Below are 7266 nucleotides of genomic sequence, written 5' to 3'. Positions count from 1 at the left end.
CAGAAATGGGTAATGACACGGTATTCTTAAATGGGACTTTAAAACGGGTCAGAGCTTTGAGACCTTTCACATTGCAGGTGAAAACCGTTTTAAAAATCATTTAATACCATTCAAACATTCAACCTGTTTAACCCCCAAGGGACACGTTTAAAGCCATTGAAATAGAGCTGTTCAAACTGCCAAAAAAAGTCTTTAAAACGTGTAGGACTCTGCTTTTTAACCGTGTTGAAATACCAGTTAACTTTAACCGGTAAATCAACTCTGGCACTTTCACATTGCAGCCTTAAACGTTTTAAAATGGAAAAAAAACGGCAATATACCGTTTTAAAAGTGCGATGTGAAAGGGGTATGAGTGTACTATTTATGTTTTCATTTTTTTAGTTTATCTGCATATATTTGGATGGATTAAAAGATGTAAAATAAATCATATCAAAGCCTAACAACTTTAGATTGTTAATCATGTTAGATTATATCAAGGTTTCTAAAACATAGCAATATTTCTCATTTTATTTACTAGAACATTAGTGCCAAAAAAAATGTTTTAAACAAAAAAAGTTTTTTTTTTAAATAACCTTTTTGTTCACCCTGATTGTTTTGTTGCTCTTCTGTTTTAGTTTGTCCCTTTCTTTCACTTTCTGTGTTTTCCTGTTCAGATCTTCCTTTATCACCTCACTCCCTGTAATCCCTCCTGCACCCTCTCCTCCGCTCACATTGTAAATCTTAAATCTTTGCATCCTCCTCTCTTTATTATATCCAAGGGAAGTTCCTCCAAAGCTCTCACTATAGAGGAAGAATGTATGCAAGAAGAGGATGGAGTTCTGAATATACAGTTTAATGTCTATAGACCATGTAGTGACAGCGACTAAGGACTCAGAGGTAAAAGTCTTTACATAGAAAATATTATAATTTGGCAACAAAAAAAGAACGTGAAACATCTAGTGAAGAAACAGACAACATGAGGTGAACTAGATGTTGTGGAACTACGAGTCCCAGGATAAACTGCACTGACAGGAATGGTATGCTGGGACTTTTAGTTCCACAACAGTTTGAGAGCCAGGCTGCCTATATTTGTTCTAGGACCAACCCATTGTTTAAATTGTAAAGCAGCATCAGTTGTCACCACAAATGCTTTAAAGCAATTCTATTATGTGTTATACTTTAACAAAACCTTCTCGTCTTATGTCATTTGTCACTTAGCTGATAAGTATCCTTGATTTCCCAAGACGAGAGATGGGTGTCTGAGGGGTCCACAGGAAGCCACCACACACTGCAGCTGTAGTTGTCATTGTAGTATTACAATGAGAGGGAGGAGAAAAGCGAGTTGTGCGCTGGACTCTATAGATAAATGTAGTGTTGTGTTGTGTTCCTGCATGTATATTGCATCACTGTGGCAACAGCCGCAACACATACAAATGTTACATTATTGCTGGATCATTCTGGTGAGTGACAGTTGAGTGCATAGAAAGAATGAGATTCAAGGATATATAGGGATAATACGGAGAAGCCGGAACAAATAAATACACAGTAGACTTTATACAGCATTAAAATAAGAATAGCCTTGCACCTGTATCTATTAAGACATTTCCACTCACACTTTATGGTCATAGATTAACTGAGAGAAGCTATAGTCTGTGAACACTTGATATAATCCTCTCTCTCTTTTTCTCTCTCTCTATGCCATACAGTATATATACCACTGTTTAGAGTGTCAGCTCCTTTGTCATTGACTATATAGTGCTATTGTGCTTAGATATTTAAATATTTTTCTTTTCCCCAGCAAAGGTGAGATTGGCAGATGAATTTGAAGATTACCACCAGCGGAGCCCCTCCCTATGCACCTCCCCTCACATAAGTAGTTCTGAAGAGTCTCATCGCTCCTAACAGAGGCAGGAGAAGCTGGATGTGACTGTGTGGAGTTAACATCACTCTGTGTCCTGCCACAAAAGGACAGAGGAACCCCCAACTACCGATAGACTGCTTCATCCTAAAAAGAGGTAACCAGAAGGATAATGGACAACTAAATCCTTACCAAAGAGAACAGTAAGACCTTATATCACACATAATATACAGCATGCACACTGCACTTCTCCACACTAATCCGGCATTTACACCAAAAGGACATATTATCAGCAATATATTACACAGCACCACAACAACACATGACAAAGTCTGTAACCACACAGTACCTTGAAGTAATATCGTATAACCTACAATAAAATAGTGTATGGAAATCCAGCATCTCACAATTTCTAGTCACACTGTACCCCAATATATATCCAACATGCCATCGGAACCCTCTAACAGCATATACACACACTACTCCCAAACCAATAACACATTGACAACATTCAAAGCTTGATATTAAGTCTTCTAACTTATATGAAGAACAGACCCTTCCATGTACACACACAGACAATAAAAAGTAGAATGTTCTATTCAATAAAAAGAGAATTACATAGCACATATGTCCTGTGTTTTTAAGGATTTATAGCTGGCACATACTACTGTTTAGTTCTTGTACACACATAAAATTTTATATAGCACAGAGGGTAAGTGGTCACAAAGTAATGTAATGCGATTATGTTGTCCGCAATTTGTCTCTCTGAAATGCCAATGATATGGTTATAGTACAGCTATATATGATAGGGTACACCATTATTGTAGCAACTGTATTTATAAACCAGCATCATTTACAACATTTAAGAACCTAATTGTTCTTCTTATTAGAATACCTCCTTAAGTTAGTGTATACTAATAATGTACAAGTTTGTATACTAATAACTTAATAGATTTTGAGTTTACAACCTCTGTAGACATCTGTAATACACGGTTCTTGTCTCCTAATCCATGAGCAGGTGCACTACCTGTACTCTACGCCATATACTATACACATATTTAGGGAACATTGTTCCTGCAGACTTTTATTTGTGCATGTGTTCCCAGTTATTCTCCCTTACTGGCTCCACAGTATGTGCTAAGTAACTGCACTCTTTTTTGTACAGTCCTGGCTGAGCAGATTTATATGGGCTGTAAAACAGCGCTAGTATTTTAGATATACCATGTCATTGTCACTAGCCCTGTCATTCCTATCCACATTAGCTGTGATAAAACCACGTCCTCAGCATTTTCATCAATATCTGCAAAACAACTGAACCCCTCAGTGAGAAAGCGATATACCGACTGTCAATCTTGTGCTGTTTTTTAGTCAAACTGAAAACTAGGAACCCACTAATGTTCTCCTCACCCCACCCCTGGGTCAGCCGCAATGACGTGAGTGACACGGTGGCTGGGAGGACAGGGAGATGTGAGTTATTAACTTCATTTAAAGCAATTTTTCACCCCATTACAATTCCCAGGAGGGAAGTATTTAATGACCTGAATCTTCATTCAGTCACATAATAGATGAATAATGAGATATGAGGAAAAAAGGACAGAGATATGAAAAGTGCATTAATGTCAGACAAAGGGGGGTGTTATACACAGGCGTACAATATTAATATACCCCACCAAAACTGGCGCTGCTTTAACAGTTCCGTCATAGTAGTGCACTGTATCATACAGAAATATCAAGGTAAAAATTAGGGGGAAATAGTTGCTATAGGCAACCAATCAGAATCTACTTATTCATTTAGCACCTTCTAGAAGACAATAGTATTTGATTGGTTGCCCATAGCATCATCCCATATGAAATAGAACTCCCATTTTAGTAAATGTCCCCTGTAGTCTCCAGTCCTCAGTGGGTTTGGAAATATGTATAAATCTAAGCAATATTGAATAATATAATAAATGTTACACTAGGAACTACCACCATCATCACAATTATAACCACACTGGGAGCTGTAGTCCACCGTACCTACCTGTACCTTAGATACTCTGCAACAACAGCAGTAGTCACCTCCCCAATCTGAGTAGTATTTATGAAATTACAAAGTCTGGCAGCCAGAGGATAGTGTCCAGGGTCACTTCACTGTAATAAATGTGACCTTGTGCACCAGATTGTTCTGTTTTCCAGTTCACTGATTTCCATTAATAGATAATAAAGACAAATACCATACAACAGCATATAGTCACAGGAGGTATAGTCATATACAATTCATTTTCTGAACCAGTGAGGACTAACAAACTTATAAACACTGCCAGTACATACATCATGGATACACATAATAATAAATAATAAAAATTGACATATATTATTAGGTCAGATGTGACACATATGGATTACAAGACAATGGATACAACATTATGGGTGAGATTTAATAGGATGAGAGATTCAGAAAGTGAGAGATTTGGTAAGAAATCTCCAGGGTTTTTTAAAAGCAGCAATCATTGACACTGCAAAATCACACTGGTTTTGAAGTGTAAATGATTGCCAAAAATAATTTCTTACCAAATCTCTCACTTTCTGAATATCTCATCCTATTAAATGTCACCGTATATTCAGAACAAATGTTCTAGATCTAGAGCGCAGAAGGATGGGTTCAGTGTATGGACAAATTAGATGATCCGGATAAGAATTACAGGACCATGGATACAGGATTACGGAGAAGACAAGTTAGGCGCACTGTTACTGATGAGGACAGACAGTTGTTATAGGCAGGTCAGATAGTATGTGTAGAGTAAATATAGAATTTTGTATTGCTATAAGCCTGTCAGTTCCAAATATGTTTTAAAGGAAGAGAGTTACAGATGCAAAAATCCATTTTCAGAACAGACTTGGATATATCACTCAGTAAGCTCCTATATATGTAGACATGGGTTATTAATACATGTATACTTTGTTACAGACAACTATATTTGATAGAGAAGGGCACTTTTGCAATAAGGTTAGCTGTAAATTAAAAGCTACTGATGAGTTCACATAAATGTTCCCTATATGTTTGTACATTGTGTTACAGACAGGGAAGGTGCTGTACATGTCAGAGGATCTACAGTAGTGCAGTGTTTCTCAAACTCGGTCCTCAAGACACACTAATGCTGCTTACTCACTGGGTGTTCCCAGGCACTTCTGATATTATCTATATCGGCGGTTTCCCGGGAGTCACTATATAGTGAATACACACTGACTGGTATCGATAACGATATTAGTCAGTGATGTCACCAGCTCCATATATGCAGTTGTTAACTGGATAATCAAGATTGATCTGTATGTACAGACAAAGGGGGGGGGGATCATTGACAGTGCACAGTAGCGCGTATTATTACAGACATTGGACCTTATTCAGGTCCGTTTGTTCAGACCCCTTTGTACGCAAGGGGTCTGATGGTGTGCGTCTGCACACGCGCAGACGAATTTCTGCGCATGTGCAGTAGCAGGGTGCATGCGGCCACGGTGAACAGGGTGTTCGCCGGGCACACGCACCCAGGATTGCAGGCGTCGGCAGACCGGGCGAGTTTAATGGGCGTTCCCATGAGAACGCTGGGCATTCCAATGCAAATCGTCCAGTGATGCGGGTTGTGCGGATGGGCAGCTGACATCACCACTTCCACTTCCTCCCGAAGGTGCACACATATCTAAGTGACCTGAGAGTCACTTAGATATGCGTGCACTTTTGCCATCATTCAATGATCGGTGACCATCGAATTATGGGGGTGGTTCCTCCTAGCCTGCGAATGGATGTTTATTTTAAACATTAATTTGCAGCCAACCAGAATCAGGCCCTTATTGTATTGTTTGTTGTGATTAACAATCTGTGCTCAAGCATGGATAATGTGCCTGGGGACTGAGGTAGGGAAACACTGATCTAGGTGGATAATAAAGGTATGATATTTATTTCCAATCACCATTTATTTATTTATTAACAGTTTCTTATATAGCGCACACAGATTCCGCAGCGCTTTACAGAGCATAGTTATAATCAAAAACACATAACAAATTACAGTACAAGACAGTTTAGGACAAGTACATGGTTAATATGGATAGTTGCACCAGGGGACAGGACACTGAAGCAATTATCAGGGTGGCAGAGGTTTATATATTCTAAGAAATGCACATAAGGAGAGAGGGCCCTGCTCGTGAGAGCTTACATTCTAAAAGGGGAGGGTTAGACAGACTGGGGTGACACAGAAGGCGAAGAAGTGAGCTTAAACAGGTTAGGTTGAGAGATTGTGCACCCCAGGACCCCACCCCTGTATAGGTTGAGAGATTATCAGGTTTTATGCAGGAGGGTGGGAAGAGGTCAGCTTAGTCTTTAATATTTTAAGTCTAAAAAAGCGCTGGGTCATCCAGGAGTAGACAGCAGAGAGACAGTTGGAGATATGAGTGAGGATAGAGGGAGAGAGATCAGGAAAGGATCGGTAGATTTTAGTATTATCAGCATAGAGGTGATAGTGGAAGTTAAGTGAGCAAAAAAGCTCACCCAGAGAGGACATGTAGAGATAGAGAAGAAGAGGGCCAAGAATGAAATGTTGGGGGACACCTATTATCAATGGAAGAGCAGAAGAGGTGAAGTCATTAGAGGTACAGCTGTGCATTTTCAAAACAGACAGTGCATATGCAAGCAGAAAGAGTAATAAATTGCACTTATGTTGATTGTAGTTTCCTTCAGTTTAAGTCCAGGCTAAGTCTAGGCTGACAGTATGCGGTTGTATATTCCTACTTAGAATCTTCCTACTTTGAATTCTGACTAAATTTCTAAAGCCAGATTTCTATAGCCAGCCAAGGCTTAGTCAGCCTAATTTACTCTAATAAGTAGGTCTGTAAAAGCTGTTTCTAACTTCAGTAATTAAGACCGCACCCAATGCCCCTCTCCCACTAGAGAAAGTGAGCAATAAAACTGATGCTGCTTTCCCACTGCAGACCCGTTTTAAGTTACAGGTAATCTTAAACGGTATTTAGCATTCCCACTGCAGCAGAATACAGTTTTAAATGCCATTTAATGCCCCTTTCAGACCACACTTTGTAAACGGTATATTGCCTTTTTTTTACCGTTTTAAAACGGTAATCTGTGCGGTCTGAAAGGTGCAGGACCCCATAACCGTTTTACAAAAGCCGTTTTTGTAAACCGGTTAAAATGGAGGGTCCTACCCGATTCAGACCCGGTATTTTGGGATCAAAATCGGGTCTGAAACGGTATTTAGGACCCAGCCAATAAGCTGGGACCTAAATTCAGTGCAATGAATATTTAATGCGCTCATTAAATATTCATTGCGCTGGAGGCCGCCGCCGCTGCCGCCCCCCCCCGCACGCAGGTTAACACATACAAACCCGTTAACCCCTCCGCACCCCCACCCCCGTTAACACCCCCCCGCATTGTGTTTATAAACACA

At 39.6% G+C, this 7266-nt stretch overlaps 1 protein-coding gene across 2 annotated transcripts in view; it reads left to right on the top strand.

Moving 5' to 3' along the window:
* The first annotated feature begins 1794 nt into the window (after positions 1-1794).
* Positions 1795-7266, top strand: part of PDYN (prodynorphin) — a 28602-nt gene continuing 23130 nt past the window's right edge. The window contains exon 1 of one of the 2 annotated variants that reach the window (XM_083146669.1): positions 1795-2040. The gene's annotated coding sequence lies outside the window, so the exon portion shown is untranslated. The remainder of the gene's footprint in view (positions 2041-7266) is intronic. The other variant, XM_083146668.1, reaches the window with a different exon arrangement.

This window comes from Crinia signifera, chromosome 6 (assembly GCF_055691185.1).
Source record: "Crinia signifera chromosome 6, ASM5569118v1, whole genome shotgun sequence".
NCBI classification, from domain to species: Eukaryota; Metazoa; Chordata; class Amphibia; order Anura; family Myobatrachidae; genus Crinia; species Crinia signifera.
This window is presented reverse-complemented; position numbering and strand designations above follow the sequence as displayed.